At 41.3% G+C, this 20381-nt stretch overlaps 1 protein-coding gene and 1 long non-coding RNA gene across 3 annotated transcripts in view; one reads left to right on the top strand and one right to left on the bottom strand.

Annotated features, from left to right (window-relative positions):
• Positions 1 to 205: 205 nt before the first annotated feature.
• LOC144068392 (uncharacterized) overlaps positions 206 to 20381 on the bottom strand; it is a 41579-nt gene continuing 21403 nt past the window's right edge. The window contains exons 4-7 of one of the 2 annotated variants that reach the window (XR_013298176.1): positions 19468 to 19587; positions 19296 to 19384; positions 12480 to 12653; positions 206 to 370 (exon numbers count right to left, since the gene is read on the bottom strand). This is a non-coding gene — a long non-coding RNA (uncharacterized LOC144068392). Of the gene's footprint in view, positions 371 to 12479; positions 12654 to 17831; positions 19385 to 19467; positions 19588 to 20381 lie in introns of those variants that run through there. The other variant, XR_013298175.1, reaches the window with a different exon arrangement.
• The window catches only part of nrip1b (nuclear receptor interacting protein 1b), a 29161-nt gene continuing 19169 nt past the window's right edge, over positions 10390 to 20381 (top strand). The window contains exon 1 of the mRNA XM_077592877.1: positions 10390 to 10715. The gene's annotated coding sequence lies outside the window, so the exon portion shown is untranslated. The remainder of the gene's footprint in view (positions 10716 to 20381) is intronic.

Below are 20381 nucleotides of genomic sequence, written 5' to 3' on the forward strand. Positions count from 1 at the left end.
TCCTAATCAATAAGATGCATATACCCGTTGCCACTTGCAAAAAAAAAAATCAATACTGTTTTATTTGCTGTTACAATGGGATTGTCTTGTTGCTAATGAGTACAGTGGATACATTTCCCTGGACTTTTGCCTTTCTACACTATTATATAAATATAAATATATATGTAGAGAGAGAGAGAGAAAAAAGAAAAGGCTTACTTCAAATGCTTCTAAAAATCCATCTTTCATTCTGCTTATCCTCACTAGAGTCGTAACATTGCTGGAGTCTATCCAAGCCAACTATGGGCAGCAAGCAGGGTAACCCTTGAGCTGTGATAACAATCATTTATAAGATTGGAATCATCCAGGTAATGGATAGGATCAAGCAATTCTGAAAATAGAGAAAAAGGTCAAGAATAGAAAGTCATTAGTAGACTCAACACATCTATTCATTCAGAGAAAATGCACCTTGTCGCAAAATCATACATCATGCTCATGTTCTGCCATTTTGACTCACTCCTATACCCCTCTTTTAATTTTGGGTGATGTCTCTTTGCTGCATTATCTTCTCAAATTATCATTGTTTTTGTGTGTGATAGCTGATTTTCTTAGTACAAATTATACATAATACATAATTTTTATTGTGCCTTGAGATTTGAGTAGCCTAATTGACTGATCTTTCGAGATACCAGCCATCTATTGTCCAGTTTTTGTTTCAACTTGGGAGTGTAATTATACTAGTATTCATCTCTTGTTTTGGAGTAATAACCACCCCAAACAATGGCCGATATCATTGCCAATCTCCCATATCACACAGGTTTGGAAACAATATGGGTTCACGACCTGATGACAAATAATCCAGACTGTAGAGTGTGGTTTGCACATCAACACAAAGGAAAACTGGCAGAGAACAAATTAAAGTATAGCTGATTTAGGGCTAGAAAATAAATTTGTAGTAGTAGGCGCTAATAGGACTCCATAGATATCTAAGTTATCAGTGACAGGCATAGTCAGGGAGCAGAAGCTCTCCACTGCCACCCTTGGCCATCAGACACCGTAACCTACTTGCCCCCTTGGCTTCTCCCTATTGGCCCTTATGCCCCTCTGACAAATCACCGCCATAGTTAACGCGTGTACAGCGGTAGAAGCGAGGGCTTCTTTAATGCTGCTGCCGCTGCTACTAGAGCAGCCAGGCCCACCATGGCCCTCGGGCTGTTCTGTCTGTTCAGCATCTCCCTTTAACCTTCATCTCGGAAACAATAAAACAAGAGAACAGACGGGAGGAGGCGGGGGAGAGGGTGTGAATCTGTGTGCGCGTAAATATCTACGCGGGGGAGAAAGATGCAGTAGACATTTGACACGTCTCCTTAAGCCAATGTCTACTTTATTATCTTTGGCAGCGCTTATTGGTAGCACTAATCAAGCAGAAGACAGGAGCGCTGTGTCGGAGGCTAACACCGCGTGTGACAAATATATTATTAACTGGAGGGAGACAGGCGACCTTGGCCGTGTCACCTGAGGACCCCGCCGGCGCTCGCTCCGCCAGCAGGAAACGACCTTCATATTAAATCCCCGCAGAGGTCAATAAACTAAATAATTCACAAAGGTTATAACGCTATGCACTGAAATCTGCTAAAAGAGAGACAGAGAGATGGCAAATCTTTTAACTTGGGAGCAGCTGAATGAGAAACGGTGTCCTTGTCACGGCACGCTCTCTTTATCATTGAGGGCGTTTATACGAGCGTGTCAGGGGACGATGTAAATCCTCAATCTTGGGGTTTCGTCACCGCCGTCAGTCTTCCATCGATCCGTCATTCTGCGGCTAAGGTGGTGGGGGCCGACGAGGAGGGCGCCGGTTCCGGTGACAAAATGTCATTTTTTTTCCGCCTAACGACTCTATTCATAATCGTATTGACACTTTTTACGGACTGGATCGTTCGATCGCAAGGACTTCACTGACAAGGAAAAAATATTATGTTGGAAGTTTTGTCTTTAGATACAACTTTTTCCTAGGACTGCGTTCAGAAAAATCATAAGCTTTGATCATTAGATCGCTGCCAGCCCCCCCAGTCAAATTGGATTGGGCGTCTATCGCCGTCAGTGGCAGCGAAACATGATTACTAAGTCCAGGCCTTTCTAGTTGAAATGGATTTGATGTCTATGGCAGTGAAGTTAACTATGGACCGCATGCAAATAATCAGGATTCAAAAATTGAATCGCTTGACACCTGTTTAGTTAAACTACCGAAACAAAGTTTGCAGAACAAATAAAATCTCCAAATTCTAAATATCAAGGAAATCATTATGATATTGCAATCTTATTTAAGTAAAACAAAATACCAAAATTGTAGTTTCCTACAATGATTGGAATGAATGAACAGGCATTGTTTAAGTGACTTACTCCATCTAGTGTTAAAACCGAGAAATGAAAGAGTGTAGATTGAATTTAAGCTTTTTATGTGGGCTATTTTCTATATTTTCACAATTTGCTGTAGGCTAATAAAAACTGTGTAGTTTGACAGCGTTTTGCACACCCCTGGACTAGATCAACAAATCATAAGGAAATCTCATACATCATTTAATTCATGTCAGTTTTAATGTGATGATGCCTTGTGTTTGGTAAATTCAAGGCAACGATATTCTAGCTGGCAGGAGACAAACACCACACAGCTAAAGGTCGTAGATTGAAAAAGCCACTGTATCATTGCCAGACGGCAACAACAGGGAAGGGGTCAGTAATATAATCTGTGATATAGTGAATGGCTTCAGTTTCGCGAATCCTAGGAATGTATTTTAACAGCCTACTCAGGTCTCTGGGTCCATGAACTGGTGGTTGGATTTAACTCTTCAAGAAAGATGAGTAGAGCCCTCGGCAATGTTAATGAGTGCGCGGGGGGTGCGGTTTTCGAATGCTTATGGTTAACATTGTCGAGCTATAATATTTTGCGTTCTTCAATCGACATAATTTTTACTAATAGGAAGGCAAATGTTGTTCAATTCTTTCAAAAATCTAGACAAAACGCCTACTAATTCCCCCACGTTTCTTTTATACATCAATACGATTATGCGTTACATCAGGTTTGAATGCAAATATTAATTGCATTGTTTTCATCATAACGTGTCAAGAGAAGCAAAACAATTAATGAATAAATACATTTAAATCTATCATAGGTATTTAAAGCTAGATTATATTAATGTGATTTTAACTGCAGAGGTTCTAAGAAAACCACCGAAACGCCACACAGTTATTTTGAGGGAAGATTATGTTTAAAAAAAAAAAACAATATTTAAACTATCTACATAATAAATGAAAATATTCTCTTCTTTGCCTCCGAGATAGAGGGTTCAATCCTGGTGGGTTAAGACTATTCTGTGTGGAGTTTGCGTGATTGTGGGCTTTCTCCGGGAATCCGATTTTCTCTAAAAAAAATACCATGCATGCTAGGCTGAGTGAGCGCTCAAATGATCCATATGTATGTTTTTTACTCTCCTTGTGCACTGCAATTGGCCGACAACCCATTCAGAGTGTCCCCCACCTCCTGCCCACAGTTGGCTGTGATAAGGTCCTGCACCCCCACAACCCTCATGAGGATAAGCGGCTCGAAAATTGAAGTAGTAGTACCTGAGCATGTCATATTACAAAAGAATGCAGCAAATCTCAAGGCATTCTACCGATGAAGAAATGGGAGGGGATTGTCATAACAGCACTCAGCTCCTAATACCAGCATCAAATATTTCACAGCTCATCGCGTTGAGAGAGAGGTACTCTCTAGTATCAAAATGTAGTGTTCAGGCTTACCAACAGATCGGACACATCCGACTCATCTGGGTTTGTGACAAGAAGCAATCATTGGATTGCCATTTTCTTTAATATTCAACCATCGTGACAATATGACTTGGTTGGTGCGTGTGTACCTTTGCTTGCCGCTTGAATAGATCGGGGGCGAGTGTTGCATTAAGTTCTGGGCATGTATGGTATAAAATATCAAACGTGAGTCCTTCAAAATGATGGCAAGAGAACGAGGGGTAGCAAAAAGAATAAGAAAGACAGGTGTGTGTGCATGGAGGGGATGAGAGGGATAGACTTTAACTGTCTGAAGGACAAAGCTAGTGACCCGCGGATCATTCCGAGGATTGCCTTTCAGTTTCCGAGCAAGGTCACGCTGCTTATTTTACCTCCGTGTTTTCGCTAATCTGTTTTTTGTGGGACACAAATAAACACATGCGGCGTGCGCGTACACACGAGCAGCACACGCGTATGCAGATGCCAAAACTAAGCCTTCTTATACTGCCTTGAAAGAATCACAGCCAATGTCAGTTTTGCTATCAATAAACATTAGATGTGCAGGCTTTGTGCCTACACGAGTATCACACTTGTCATGAATATCAATTGCCCGAACGGGTCGTCACCCACTGCAAATGTCTGTGAGGAGAGACGTATTAAAAAAATGAATAAAATATTCAGATGGATTTTAATCTAGTACTCCACATTTTAACGTAAAAGCATAATGAGCTCAATCTGCCTTTGTATTATATTGACAAGGTTTAAGGAGCTGACAGTTGTCATTGCTTGGCAGCTCATTAGTAGCCACACTACATTTATGTCAACACATTTACTGACAGTCAGGAGGGGACGCTGAAGCCGAGACCGTCCCAAGGGACACGGCAGCATCTGCCGAGGAGACGCACCGATGCGCTCCTGCTCAATGATTCCTTAGAACACAACAACACAGAAACAAGCTCACTCTCCTAATATGGTTTGGAGGTAAGCTTTGCAGTTTCAAAGCAGACCAAAATATTTCTCGCTGTGAATGCGTGTGTGTGTCTATGTGTATGTGTGTGTCTTTGAGGTTAAAGTGTCCCAGCATGTTCTATGCTGATCTGATAATGAGCGAGCTAGGTCAATAGGATGTTAACGGCCCCGTGGGAACGGCTGCTGGAGGACGGATGAGGGCCTCGGGACAGCGAGCTGTCTTGTGAGTCTTCTAACTCGTCACCACACCAACTAGTAGTTTGAGCTACACCCAAAAAAAACAGCCAGCTCTGGCTAGTTCTGAATAGAGTTTGCTGGCACACTCATACAACCACCATCGGAAGGTTGTTGAAAAATATCTTGGGGGGAGTGTGTTTTAACAGCATATTTCATCTAAGAGTTATGCGGGCTCACAAATTTCATAGTGAGTTCGCAAACATCTTACAAGAGCAATATACCCCAAAGGTAAAATGAATGGGGCTAAGTAATAGACTCCTCAAACCAGCACGCCAGGGACACGTTCGAGACAAACTCCAGTTTCAGGTGACACCTGAGAGATCAACTGAGACAAACTACATGCTCTGGAAATGAGAAAACACAAACATAATGGGTGTATCAGTCACTCTCATCTGTTGGGTCAATATAAGCAAGAAGTGCTTGCATTAATACGTGCCAAGGGGGTGTCACAATGTGGGACTGGAGCACAAAAAAAATATTGCGCGTTACGTTGGCAGGCATTTCAGTCAAATCCCTTGTCGCTCTTGTGGCCCCGCCTTTGCCATCTGATATTCAAATGCACAGGAAACTGGAGGAGAGCTCCTCCCAGACCACCCGCAGAATCGCCAGGGATTAGTCAGAGTACCAAGTGGGTCAACAAGATGCAGGGCCGGTGCATGTGCAGGGGGACAGCTCACCCACACAGGAACCGGCCTAGTCCTGTCTGCTTTTCTATTCACACGTGTGAACTCCCTCGCACGCAGGGAGAGAAACGGCTACGCTTACGCAGTGACCTGTTTTCCCATACTTTGACAGTTATCCAAAAACAACTCCAAAATTCCTCTTGATTTTTCTCTTTCAGAACAGGCGGGTACGGGTAAAGCTTTGGATATGAGGACAGGCGCAGGGAGATGTAAACATTCCCAGTGCTGTCATTAGCCTTAAAATTCCTTCTGTCTGCTTTAGTAGGTTAAAGGAAGATTAAGAAATTGAACATTTCAGCATATATGGGATTTAAGTACTGTATTTTCCGGACTATAAATTGTACTTTTTGCATGGGCCTGCAACTAATACTCAAGTATGACTACTTTTTTCCCTCTTTTTCTCCATGACCAACATGTTATTTTTTTGCAGTGTATTAATAAACACATTGCTAAAAATAAATTTTTCATAAAATGTAAACTAAGTAGAAAATGGAAGCTCTAGAGAAGTTGCATGGAGAAGCTATGCTGTACCTGTTGGTTAACTTTTTCATGTATTTCTGGGTCACTTCCTGTTCATTTTGGTGTGTTTCTGGGTCATTTCCTCTTCATTTATGTACATTTCTGGGTCACTTCCTGTTGATTTTTGGGCATTTGGGTTAGGGATATAGGAAATGAACTGGTTATGCATTCCAGTAACACAATAGTTGATTATTTTTAAATGCATACTATTTGCGGTTAACATTATACAGTTTGACTGTTAACAAGAATATAAAATGTGGGGCCTGCGTACAACGGCAAAAAAGGTGCTTTTCAAAAGCCTGCTGTTGCTTCGGTGGCCTGTTGCTCTGAAATAGAAGTTGTTACAGCCTAATTCTCTCTTGTGCCAAGAGCAGAGTAAACGACTGTTGAATCGGGAAAGAAGACACCATACTCACTGGAGGAGCGTGATATCCTTTCGCAAAGTCAAGTCCGAACCATTCAGATGTAATCCGGAGCACAGAAACCCAACACTGAGCCGCTGAACTAAATAACACTGACATACCTGAATAGGCACTGTAGTATCAACTGTCTGTGCGTCAATGCCCCAGAAGCAATTTCTCAACACCCCGTGATGACCTCACTCGAATATAATTTTGCATTCCTGGAGCCGAAATTCAAAACACTCACATATCGCGCTGATTACTTCTCAGACGACAAAATCATGAGAATTGAGAGAGACGGCTCGGCGTTGTACAGCAATTGTCTATCAGGCCCGGTTTAATCTGCCTGACGTACTTGCACTTCAAGGACAAAAGCGGAATATTTGCCGAGATGACGGAGATGGCTGTTTAGCATGTCCCCCATAATCCAGTCATAATCACTCTTGTCTGTTTATTTTGTATGGAGGTGAAGCACTATTCCCCCCGACCCCCTCCACCACCACCCTCGCATCCCCAGTTTGTAGCACCAATAAAGACAGTTTCACTTGTTAATGAATAATCTACTCATCTAGAGGCCGTTGCTGAGTCTGACAGAAAAGCAATGTCATTGTGTTTTATGTCCTTTCGTTAGCCTTGTCTAGATTTATTTTACCAGATGAAATGGATTGCGCTCGAATCGCTTTAGCTAAACAGACGAGTACACCGCAGATTGGAGGGGAAAATGCTTCTCGAGCTCATTGAGGTTTCACCTGTCACTTATTTTGCTGTGTCATATGGCTTCAAATGAACCTTCCCAGCAGTACGTGGGGAATGTCACAACTGTCCCATACTGATTTCAGTTCAAAGGTTACAGTATGGTGCGACTTCCAAAGTGCCCTCCCTCTGCAACTTGCACCTGCCTCCTCCCAAAGAGGCGCTTGCTTCACTCTAAACCTTAGGAGACACTGCGCCTGAAAGTGGGGAGGGAAAGGTCAAAGGTGGAAGGTTAATGTCTGCTGACACTCTGGCTCCCTCCCTCAGAGACAATCAGGCGTCTGAATCTAAACTCTCCTCTGTTTGCACTGCTGGGCCAAAAGAACACCAGGGCCGAGCAGACTTTTGACCCCACGTTCATATGGTTTCCATTCTGGATTTTGTTTACATTGTTTTATATAGGATACAGTAAGCGTGCATTACAAAGCTCATTCACACAGTGCCATGGTTTCATTACACTATTGTTGAAGTAAGGAAAAATGCAATCTCTTATATTCAAAGTGTAGAAGAATACAACCCACTATTACAATAGTGAACAACATGATTAGACTTTTTCCTTCAATAGAACATCATCATTTTGCATCTAAGTAAGAGGTGCACAACATGTTGATGGCAAGCAACTGGTAAATAAGATAGTGACAGTCAACCCTTGTTAAACAACAATAATATTTAGGCCAGTAATTTGGCTATCCTAGTTTGCTATTTGATACATCTTTAATATTTAAATCTCATTAAAATTAATGACAATAAAGCCATTCAATACAATCAAAAAGCATTTTAACCCCATGGCTCTTTTCCTCCTCTCCTAAAATATTATGATAAATCACATAGATAAATCAAATGCTGAAATGAGTATTTTGTCTTGACCGCAATCTTTCCCTACTCATAAGGTCAAAGGACGGACTTCTCCAAGTCACATTTCTGTTAAAAGATTCAAGGGCAAAGTTCAACATGTTGGGGGAAGGAATGAAAGGGAGGATATTGTATCTCCATTTATGTGGCATTCGGGGTTGGAGTTCAAAGATGAAAGGTCACGTCAGTGCAAAGGTTACTAGGCGAGATACGTCCAAAATGCTGAAGCAGTCAAGTTCCTCTAATTTGAGATTGGCCATAATGGCAAAAGTGCAGCACAATAACTACGTCAGAAATAGGACTCGTGGTGCAATAAGACACTTGAGTGTAACTATGGACTTGGAGCGGAGTTTAAGTGCGTTTAAAAAAAAGTCATGAACTTTGTTGTTTGACCAACTTGTGAGAACAGAATCGGTTTGTTTGCAACACCTACTGTAAAAGGGGGAGGAAAGATGAAAAGGAAAGGAAAATGTAAAAATGATGATCCTGTGGGGTTGACAAGACTGGCAATATCCCAAATCAATCATGTTTAAAACTACAGCAGGTTACAAAAGGCCCTGGCTAAATATATGCGGTCAAGAGTGCTGTGAAGCCTGAGCTGTTGGGTGACCTGCACTCACAAACATGCACAAACACACTTTGCTACAACTAATACTAGTGGTGGTGGTGCCCGCAGGGTCTTCATTTTTGAATGAGGCTATGTGGATAGAAAAAATAAATTCACAGATAATTGTTGTGTTTTTCTTCCTTACAAGAACACTGATGTTCCCTTAAGTCCCAAGAGACATTTTGTCCAAGGCCATGTTGACATGACAGACGACAGGCCAAGGCACGACTCGATATCATAGATTAGCACAAGATGTTAGTGAGGGGGGGAAAACGCATTTGTAGCATAATTGTGAGATATCCATCATCGCGATCACTTTTAAACCAATCAGAGGTCAATGAAAAGGTTCCTTGGGCACATCTGCCATTTGTGAATGACTTCACACTTTAGTGACATGCTTTCACACCTGGAAGCAGCCTTGATCAAGGGCACCCTGCAGCATTTACATTCATCTTTCGTTTGCCACTCACTCTGTGCTCGAACACGCGGCATATGATATTTTCACCACTAGAGCAGATCCTCTCAGACTGTCTGCATATTGAACCCCATACAAAATTGGATGTAGCTGTAGTACGCTTCGTCAAAGTTCTATTGGTAATTGTCTTACATTACAATTGTCATTCATTCTACCTTTTTGCTACTGTCTTAAATATGAAATTAAAAAATACATAAATTAAAGTGTCCAGTCAACAAAAAAATGCTGCAATAAGGCAAATAGGATAAATCCAAATCTGATTCTACTTTTACCAGTAAGCACTTGTTTCCTCTTTTTTTTAATCATCTCTTATTTTCTGAACCGCTTTATCTTCACTATCCCAGCTGACTTTGGGCCAGAGGCGGGGGACACCCTGAATTGGTGGCTAGCCAATTGCAGAGCACATCATTTTATTGTTTATCAGAGTTTTATTTTTGTGCAATGTAAAAATTATTGCCATTGCAAAGCAATATAGTTTTAAAATGTTTATATGGCTGGCACAAACGTCATACTTGGTGAATGAATAAAGAACAAAGTGATATTCTCCCCCTAAAAACTAGTTTATAATATGCATATGATACAAATGTATACATAACTGCATTAGTATATATGCGGATATCACATTATAGGTCACGTAGACCACAATATGTATTCATTCATTTTCAACATCGCTTATCCTGGTCAGGGTCGCCGGCAGACTATTATACAGTAATTACACAATAATAGGCAAAATATGATGCCCACTTATGTGGCCACCTGTTCTATGTATTTATTATTCTATTAAAAATAGTCACCGGCCCTTTAAAGGCTTAAGAATTACGAATGAAACTAATCAATCATAAAATGGCATGTTTTGGCCTTTATTAAAGACTTTAGATATTAACTTCATCACATCAGTCTCCACGAATATAATGACGTCACTTGTTTTATCCGCTCGTTTGTCAGAAGCCTTTTTCCTTCAAAACAACAACAACAAACAAACAAACAAACGTTATGTTATACGTTTTACGGCTTGTGCCCGGTTTGGTTTAGGACACGTATGGTAGCGATGGGGGAGAAAATGACCTACTAAAAATAATCACTTCCGAGCGCGTCTTTCTTTTTATTGTGTGGGTGGTGGAAGTGCGTGTTCCTTTAAGGGTGGTGTCAAAGCAGCAAGCGGGGAGGAGAAGTGTGATTGTCCCCGCTCGGCGCTCCACGGAGAGGGGACTCCGCGAATAAACAATTCCCACAGCCAGGAGAGACGGTGCGCACTGCCGATCGGACTGTTGTGGCACCCCCAAAAAATAGTCGCTGAGGCATTTGTGGACTATGTTTTCATTTCCAAAGCCCGGCTCGCCATTTTTTTGTCTCGTGCCCGGAGTGACAAACCAGATGAATGCTGTTTTCAATGGATTTGCCTGACCGTGTCGAATATTAATGCGCCTCTCCGGTTGACTGTGGGCTGGACACCGCAGGTAGGATATTCATGTTCCGAATGGGGGAAAACACTACGGGGATTAAACATAATATATATACATATGTATATTTATTTATTTATATACAAGGTTGCCTGAAAAAAAGACGCAGAGAGCGATCTGGTTTATGATCGCGTTTTTTTTTCCTCCATCGGGCGCAGGAGAGGTTGGTTGGGTGTCGTAAGGCGAGCGAAGGCAGGGATGTCGCACCAAAAACGCTGCATGTGATGGAGTAGAAAGCCGCCAACAGACGCAATCTGCATAGCCGAACGATAAAGTAGGCCCGGGCCAGATGTACGGTTTTTTTTTAGAGGGGGTGTCATATTAATAGAATTGGAAAACAAGTTGAGCGTGATGTTGATTGGGGGAAAAATGAAAGAATGAAATCTTGCGATGCCTTGCTACTGTAACTTGAGTCGCGCATTTATCAAGGGCTCTAGTTCAACATCATTGTCACGACATTATGGGTTGTTTTCAGTCTTTAAATGTTATGTTTAGTTGTTGGAATCAGTTATGGCCTCATCAGACTTTGCACGGGATAGTTTTAGTAGCAACAGTGTAGGGGAATAACAAACTGATTGATGTGTCTGTGATAAACCTGAGAATCAAATTGGGTTAGTAAAAATGTTGTTATTTATATACTGATGTACTGACGTTACTTCAAGTAATGTAATGGGAGTGTTATTCTGATGAAATAATCCTATTCAATCAGGAATAACGCTTCACGTACTATGAAAGTGCAAGACACAGAATAACAGATTCATTCTTAAACTAGGATTCTTTGTTATGGTTCAATTTTTGTCGCGTATTTTATTGGGTCACCGTTTCGAAGTTATTTTTTCATTACAGGTCGCCTATTCTTTGATGGATAATAAAGTGCCTTAACTACAGTCAATATTTTGGCATTAAATCTGTTTTTTTCCTCTTATAAAGACAATATTTGGCTGGAACCTTTTATAGGGCAAGTGAGTATATAAAAAACAAAATGTCAGCCCGTAAAGTGAGGGTGCCCTCATATATGGACATCCCATTTTGGGTCACATAGGTTACAATAGTGACACCTGCAATGTGGCCTACATGACCCGAAATGTGATGTCCACATATGTGGACACTGTCTTTCTTCAATGTGTATCTTTTATGTGTATGTACGCAAGGGTGCTGGAGCCTATCCCAGATGACTTCTGGCGAAATGCCAACTATACCTTAAACTGGTTACCAGTCAATCAACCCAGAGACAGACAACCATTCCCACTCATAATCACACTGTCTCTGACGGCAAATCGATCCCACGCTGACTGTACCAAAATCAGGCAAATATAAAACTACATTATCAGTAATCATTATTGTTCAATTATTTTTTAATTAATAAACAAACTATAAATTAACCAGAGGATCACTCTGAGAGAGCACACCTCTACCTATGCAGTAAAATATCAAATATCCCCATATTTTGGTGGAGTACACATATCCCCCTTTAGCTATGAAAATATCCCCTATCCTGCAAAGTTGAGTTAAGTAGGCTAATCCATTCATTTATTACAAAATTCTTTATCTGAAATATTTGACCCAATTACACCCAAATTTAACCACCTCTTTTTTCATGTTAAAGCTATAAGACGATAATTAATAATAATTAATTATGCCTTTAATTATTCTTGAGTTATGTTGAATGTCAATGTATTGATAGGCAGTGCATTATAAAGGGTTAAATGCCATTTCCATGCAAGTTACATGAGTGGGACTGTGCAATAAAAAAATTCTTACCTGGGACAGTAGAAAAATTTGTGCTGATTCTCTGTGGCGACTGGTGAAGTGCACCCGGGGATGCTTGTGCCATCATGACATGCCTAGTTGGAGATTTGCATTGTGTAAGTTGGAGTCTTTCAAAGGCCTTTTCATGCGTTCCCTTGCATGTCCCGTTGCTCCATTTGACTTTGGCTAAAAGTAGAGACAAAAGGTCATACGCTGAGCTTTGAGACAAGATACATTAAGAACAGCAAACTTAATCTCAAATTTGAAAAGGGCACCTTTGAAATCCTTTCAGCAGCAGCCTGATGTTGCGGTTAAATTAAAATAATATGTCACCTTTAACAAATATAATTTAGTGCCAATCAGATTTAGAGAAATGAAAGATTTTAAAATGCTCTATTTGGGCTTCTCCCATTTTGGCCTGCCTATGTCAAGCATTTTAGATGCTTTATTATTTGACCTATTTTCAAGGTTGTTCCGTTTGCTCTCTTCATAACACAAGGTCGAGGTTTTTTTTCCACCAAAAGTGGTTACATAAATACTTTGTTTTATCAGATTTACTAATATATTGTTTTAATTCAAATTTTGTACTTCAGAGATCCACAGATCCTTCCTTTTCACCCGTTTTGGGCATCCACAAATACAGCCTCAATTTTCTAATCCAGGTGGTTGTACATAGTGTTTTGTTTCGAAGTTGAAAACTGCTAAGTTCAAACTACTAGTGAAACAATGACGTCTTTTTTTGTCCCAGCACCTACAACAGTCATTAGTCCAAGACAAACAGTAAGATTGTGATGGTTGCATCACCATTTTTGATCACAGAGTCACTCTAGGAAGGAACAAAATCTAATGTGCAATCTACTAGAACAAGTGTCAAGACATTTACTGCACTTTTTGATTTATTACAGACCTGGGAGCAGACCAGCACTGTGTTTTGGCCACTAAACATTGTTCAAGGGCACTTTGACAGCAAATGTTAAGGAACAGAACTGCATTCTCATCTTCTTAAAGCCCACTAGGGAGTCACATCAGAGACCCTTTGACCTCTAGTTCATTTCTCTAATTGTTTGGCCTCTATTAGTCAGCCATATGCATGGACTCAGACTACTGAAATGTTCATTTTATTAGCAGTTTAATGGCGCTGTTTCCGTACTAATATACTTTAATATACATCATAGCCCTCATATACATTTCGATCTTGGTACACAAAATTGTACTGATCAAGTGTTTGAAATCTTGCAGAAATGTGGACCTTGAAAATTTGAATTAAAAATGTTACATAAATGTTTCCTAAAAAAATTCTCAAAATGCTAGAGAAGGAGAAAAATGACCAATGGCATTTGCAGATTTTTTTTAGCTACGAGAGTTGCGGTTCATGCTTATGTGATATATGTAGTAAAAAGATGACACCCTCATTCAAGATGAAAGATAAGTGTAAAGTAGATGTGATAGATTCTTTGGGGTTTCTATCATTGTTGTTTTATGTGTTTGCACTTTGGCACAGCTGTTGCTGCCATAAAAGCACTCAAAAAATAAATTGGAGTGGAGTTCCACGAGGATGATGATACTGAATTTGTTCATTTGAGACATGCTTTGGGTGAATGTTGTTGTGTGTGTGTTGTTTTAGAGCACTCAAGTTGTGGACTGTAGCCCGGAAGATATTGTTGTAGCAAACTCCTCAATTATTGCAGCATGATCTCGTTCACAGACAGCCATTCTGGCTCCTGTTGGTGCCTGTCTCTTCAACAGAAGGCGACCAAAGTCAATGGGACTCATTTTGATGACGAGGCAGAAACTGCTAAATGCGTTTTTACAGCTTTCGCTCTTAGAGGGAGACTGTGATGACGGAATGCGAGCAAGATAGGTGAATGCTTCCTCTGCAACCCTTGAGATCTAACAGAGTCAGGTCTCATCTGTTGAATTGCTTTTCAAGCACCTGCACGCACCATCACCTTGGCCTTGGTACAATGACAGGGCCCTCAATTAGTTGCATCCGTTTATTGCGGGCGATTGAACTTGTCATGAATTATTTAGACTTTAGCTTTTGGCCCACTCAATTGGAGAGAACATGCTAGCCTTCATTCCTCCCACTCAGAGCGATGAGACCTGGAAGCAGAGAATGAGGAACAGTTCATGTTCGAACTCGGAATCTCTGCTGTCTCTTTTTGAAACATTTAAGAATGAGGGAATGCAGAGCTGAGTGGTGATGTGAGAGGATCCCCTGAGAGAAGCCGGTTGGAATACAAGTGAGTATTATTTTGCCTGAGTGGGGCTGCTGCCCTCCGGCTGTAGAGGTGCAGTAGGAAGGTTTCTCTACCAGTGTGGTGAGTTGGCCGCAGTCAGACGAGGGAAAGGTCTCCGTTGCCACAAGCGGGCTAATATCACAGCCTTGGCAGAGTGGGCGGCTAGCACGGAAAATGAGGACATGCACTCAAGAGAGAGGAGGAGGCACCGTTTTTTTCGCATCTCTTTGTCTTGGGCACATTTGAAGTATCATGTCCGCAATAATGCAGTCATTCCCCATGAGAACCATCAACTTAGTTGCCGTCGTCAGCTTGAAACTGTCTTCGGTCAGTTTGGCATTAAAAAAATGATGCGAATGATGAAAACATGCCCTAGTATCTACTAGCTGTCTGATCTCCAGTCCTTATAATCCTCCAATGAGAAAGGATGGGATGGGGACCTGTTTTGAATGTCATTGTCCATAGTCCTGTGTTCATTCTTTTCAGAACGTCCTGGTTCCTGTTCGTATGATTTTTTATCAATCAGGCCAGTTGGCGACATTAAGCATTTGAGGTGACAAAAGCACGACATGCAGAATGTAGAATTTTCTTCGATTACAAATTGGTGTGTAAAGCAGTATAGCCAAAATGTACCAGGGACCCATTTCCTCTCTGTATCAGTATATTCTTGACAGTTAAAGGGTTATGTCGCACCTAAAATTTGCTTTACATTTTGCAATAGCCATCTTATTTTTCAAACTACAGTAATGGAAATGTTGCTTTAAAAGTTCTTTGAAAAGTGATGGTGATTAGGTAGGTTTTATATGTAATGACCTTTTCTTTGAGTGTGTGTGTGTGTGTTTGTGTGTGCCTGGTTTCCCAATGTAAACGGTGGCCTCAAAGTCGTCTTCAAAGCTAGAACAATGGGTCACATGGTCTAGAGACTGTTATTCAACGGTGTCTTATTTTAACCAGTTTATATGGCAGGAGTGAAGGGGAGAAGCTGGGGGCTAAGTGAAAATGCCACTCATTCCCGAAGAGTCCCTGGCCTCGTCAAGGTTAGTGGCTTGTCTTTGTAAGTTGAGGGATTGATGCATGAGGCTGTCTGGCGCTAAATTCAAAGTCCAAGGCTGTCACTGGAAGCTGCCCCTCCCTCGCTATCGCGGGGCCCTGTCCTTCCCGACTTCTTAGCAGTCTGTCCTTTTAGGAACCTTGAACAGCCTAGGCAAGGGCATAGTGTCTGGTGCAGTAAGCCCGCACGGAGAGAGAGGCTTTACGTAACATTCTGCTCAGAACACGTCTGTATGACTTGTTTGACACGGAGCAGTGCGGTGCACAGTGTCGCTGTGTACAGCTAATGTGGCCCTTCAACATCGCGCCAGACAAGGGGGGGAAGCAGAATGATCCCTGCAACTTCATTATATCTTTCTCTTTTAAAAGCTTCAGTTTGAAATTAAATTTTCCCGAGCAATTAACTAAAGAGTTTTCGGAATGTATGAATAATTGATGGATATGTTGCACTACGAAGTAGGGGAGAGAAGGTGCATATGCAGTATGTATGTGTTGCCTATCAAGTACTTTTCCCTTGTGACTAATCGCATATTCAATGAATCAAGATATTAACTCGCTCAGTTTCTTTTTGGGGAAAATAATGACCGCTTACTTTTTAAGATACACTGCAGTGAGATTTTATCATAAGCTCAGCCACTTTTTCCTTCTCTCTCTGTGACCCTTGTCTTGCTCTACAATTCTCTCCTTTTGTAAACTTTTACCCCACTTATAAATCCATTAGCGAGGTGACAATATTCAGTGCGTCCACTCCAGAGCGGAGTAAACAGACCGAGAAACAAGTTCCAAAGTACAGCTTTCTTCTAAACTGTGTTGGAAAAGAGGGCTTTTGAGGAGGCGGGCACAGTGCTGATGACTTGAGGCAGCCATATGACCTATTACTTAGGCAAAATGGACTGGTGACCAGAAGATTGCTGGCTCATCCTCTACTCACCCTCTGCCCTTGAGCAAAGGCAATTAACCCGCATTCCTCCAGTAAATATCCAGCTGTAGAAAGGGAAAGAGATGCGCAAGAGTGATCATTCTGTAAGTGACTTTGAATGAAAGTGTCCACTAAGCAGGAAGATTAAACAGATAATCAAATTAGAGCTTATGATTTCAAGCTATGAAAGCAGGAGTATGAACATGTACACATCAGTCCACCCTCTCAACTGTGTAATTGTGCTTTTCCACACTCACATGCACTGACTTTTCCTTTGGCATTGTGGCTAGTGTGTGACTTTGACCTGATTTCTTGAAGAAGCTTTTTAAGTAACAATCCTTGAAGGAGATCCAATCCTTCACTCTCCTTGAACTTGTATGCAAAGGCCTGAAAGGGGAGTAGACCCTCGTGATGAGTAGGTTTGCAACTGTCAGTCAATTCGGTAATCGGTCCTCAGGTCAAAATGGGTTGAGGTCATGCCAGACTTAGCAATAGCAACGTGTCTCTAACAATAACCCGCCCGTATGTCTAATTGGGTAATGCCACACTGCAAATGTTCACTCAGCGCTGATGAAGCGAGTAGCTTTAGTTATCTTATTTTAATCCTCAAACACTGGGAATGTGAGCAGTGTTTTTTTTGTGCTGACTTGTGTTGTTTGTTGGATGAGTTCTCTGTCTACAGCTGCCCTGAAGTTTAAACCCGCCTGGCTCACGGTCTCATTGTGCGATATGCTACTGTCTCGGAATGAGAGTTCTTTTAAGCTTGGATATTAACATGTCTGCCACATTTATGTAATATTTACCATTTGCCTGGCTCAATCTGGATCTGTCTAAATACCATGGCACATTTGCTGTATATGAAGAGTTTAACCTCTAAATTGAATGGAAAATCTGAAGTTTAAAGTACCGTCAGACATCAATTATGCAACATGAGCTAACATAATATTGACTAAGGAAGTCCCTGATCTGTTCAGGTGATCAGAATTCTCCCTCCAAGGCATATTTTTTACAGGAAGAGAAGTGGGTAGAAAAATGTAAAAATGTGCTCATTTTTTACTTTTAATGATCATTTTTATGAATGTGGAGCAACAAAATAATCCAGAGGTACGATATTTCCCAAAGAAACAACTATATAAAGTTTTTATAGTACGGTTATTGGATAATAATAATTGCAATACAGTTAAAACAGCGGAAGTAAACATTGCCTACTAGACTAAAGCTCTGGGCGCTTACAGCTATTGCAACTTTAATTAGAACTTTTCATGCATAAAAAACACAAACCAATGTGCTTCACATAATTAAATAGAAGCAAAAGCATTGACTTTTTACACTTTGTTTTACACAGAAGCCTACATTTAAAAATATAAATATGTCGAAGACAAAAATAAAGAACTGTCTTACTTTTATAACCTTGTTTACATGTCTGGGACCAGAACTAGCATTGGAGCCAGACAAATGTAGTTTATCCAGGGCCTCTTTTATTCTAATCCACCTTTTCTCCCATTCAGTGTTGACCTTGGTGCTTATGTGGAGGCAGGGCTTGACCTACATCAACCCCTTTAACTGGAACTAGAAACCCAACCAGCCTCTGGTGAATAAATAGACCTGGCACCTATTCTACTTTTCTCTCCAGTCATTTTCTCTGGTCTTTTTTGTTAGACTTTGCAGTATATCCACAGATCTTTTCAGCATCTCTGGCAAAAGAGAAAAGTAGAACACTGAGCTCCATCGCTCGTCTCAAAGGCAACAATACACGTTGTGCACCAGGTCACCATTAGCACACATGGGCTTAGTGCTGTGTTGGTGAGATTTTAGCACCAGGTCAGCCTTTGCCTGTTTTTCAAACCAGCACTTCAGATTGTTGCTTATGCAGATTACTACATTCATTAAAAAAAAAAGTACACTCGTGCTGGTGGTGGAATACAATGCAGTATTTGTGGTTGGGCATGAATGTTCAGTCAAGGTTAAATACCTTATATCTGATTTTTTTTGTTAGATGTAGCATGCTTTTGCACACCAGACCTTGCACAGAATTGTTCAGTGTCTCTTCAACTAAGTAAAGTGTATTTAAAAGGGGATAATTAAACATCACTTCTGTACAAATATAGCTCTTAAACAAAAGCTAAATAGTGGTTGCTTGGCAACACTAAGGTCCCGTTGAGTGATGATTTCTTGCCTGGCACATACAAATTAGCAGTCAAAGGTGTGCGTTTAGATTAGTAATTACACAACGGGTTTAAGAGAATCCGCACAGTTAAAGATACGGATTAGTGTGTTGCGGAATTCCCATTTTGTGTTTGAAAGCTGTTGTCGTTAAAACGTGCCAGTGGAATAGATCCGTGTTAATGTATGGAGGGATTACTAAAGCAACGCACGAGTGACCGTCAGCTTAATGAGTGCAAGCTTTGCACGAGAAAGCTGTGCGTGATTGGAGATGTATCAAGAGCTGCTCCGTGATTGGAGATATATCATGAGCCGCCCTAACCCACTCGGGGGGGCATTCGAAGGGGACAGTGTCATGCTATCAGAGATCTGGACAGGCCCTGGCTTGGCTTGTCCCGTAATATCCGCTCTCGCCAAGAAGCTCATAATTTGTCCCCCTGGGATGATATGTCATACCTTCTTGGGTGACGGGAAAAAGCAGTGTAGAGGACCTTTAAATATGGCAAAGGATCTCTGTCGGAGTTCTGAGTAGCCGATGAGGATACCTAGAAGAATGTAGGAATGAGAAGCTGTTTAACCTCAGCGGCAATGGTTGTATTAAGGTGTGGGAGGGATTTTTCAAACATACATCTGATACGGGTCACTGCTATTCCAATGTATTTCAATTCCTCTTCTTTCTTTGTCCTCCTCTCTTTCACTCACTCGCACTGTCTCTCTCGATCAAGCTCAGTAGAACTCCTAGTGCGATCTTAGGAAGGGGAGGGAAAAAAGAAAAGTGGGTCAGGGTGACCTATTTTTTTTTCCCTCACAGTTCACGGAGGCAGAGGGTGGTGGTGTTATCGTCAGTTAGACGAGGAGCAGGCCCTGATGGGGAGGCAGGGCCTTGTCGCTAGACGCAGCCACTCAGAACTGGGTCAGCGGCAGAGGCTACGTCTTGTAAACGGCTTGTCATAGTGGGGAGAAAAGCTGCAAATGAACCATAGATTATATGCCCCAAGCTGAGCGCTGAGGTCTCATTGCACTCCCAGCCTCACACTTCAAAAAACACACGCACATACATATAAGCCTTACAGTACAGTGCAGGAGTCTCTGAAGTACTGCCTCTGCCTTTTGAGTTCCTCCTTGGCCCTCTCAGTCTCCAGTAATAGCGTTTGATTACTGCAGTCAGACCTGACAAGCTCAAAGCCCCCAGCCGCACACGCTTTTAAGTAAAGGATCTTTCCACATTTCAATTTCTTTGACACACGCTTCGCTGTTTGCTAAAATTAGCCCGCTCCATCCCAGATTCGCCTGACTTTATTCAGGTCAGGTTATTTACTGTACCAAGTTTAACTGTGGTTTAGAAAAGAATGATACCAATGCCCATTCGACTGCATTTACCTCTTTGAATCTCCTTTTTTTGTTATAGCCCAACATGTAAACAGTTTTTCTTCTGTGAGCTCTCCTAACTTTTCCCCCCACTTAAATTTTCCACATCAAGATCAAAGGTTTAACAATTAATCTGGGCTGATTTAATAAATGATCCATATTAGCCCATTGTAT

The sequence above is a fragment of the Stigmatopora argus genome, chromosome 22 (assembly GCF_051989625.1).
Source record: "Stigmatopora argus isolate UIUO_Sarg chromosome 22, RoL_Sarg_1.0, whole genome shotgun sequence".
Classification (NCBI taxonomy): Eukaryota; Metazoa; Chordata; class Actinopteri; order Syngnathiformes; family Syngnathidae; genus Stigmatopora; species Stigmatopora argus.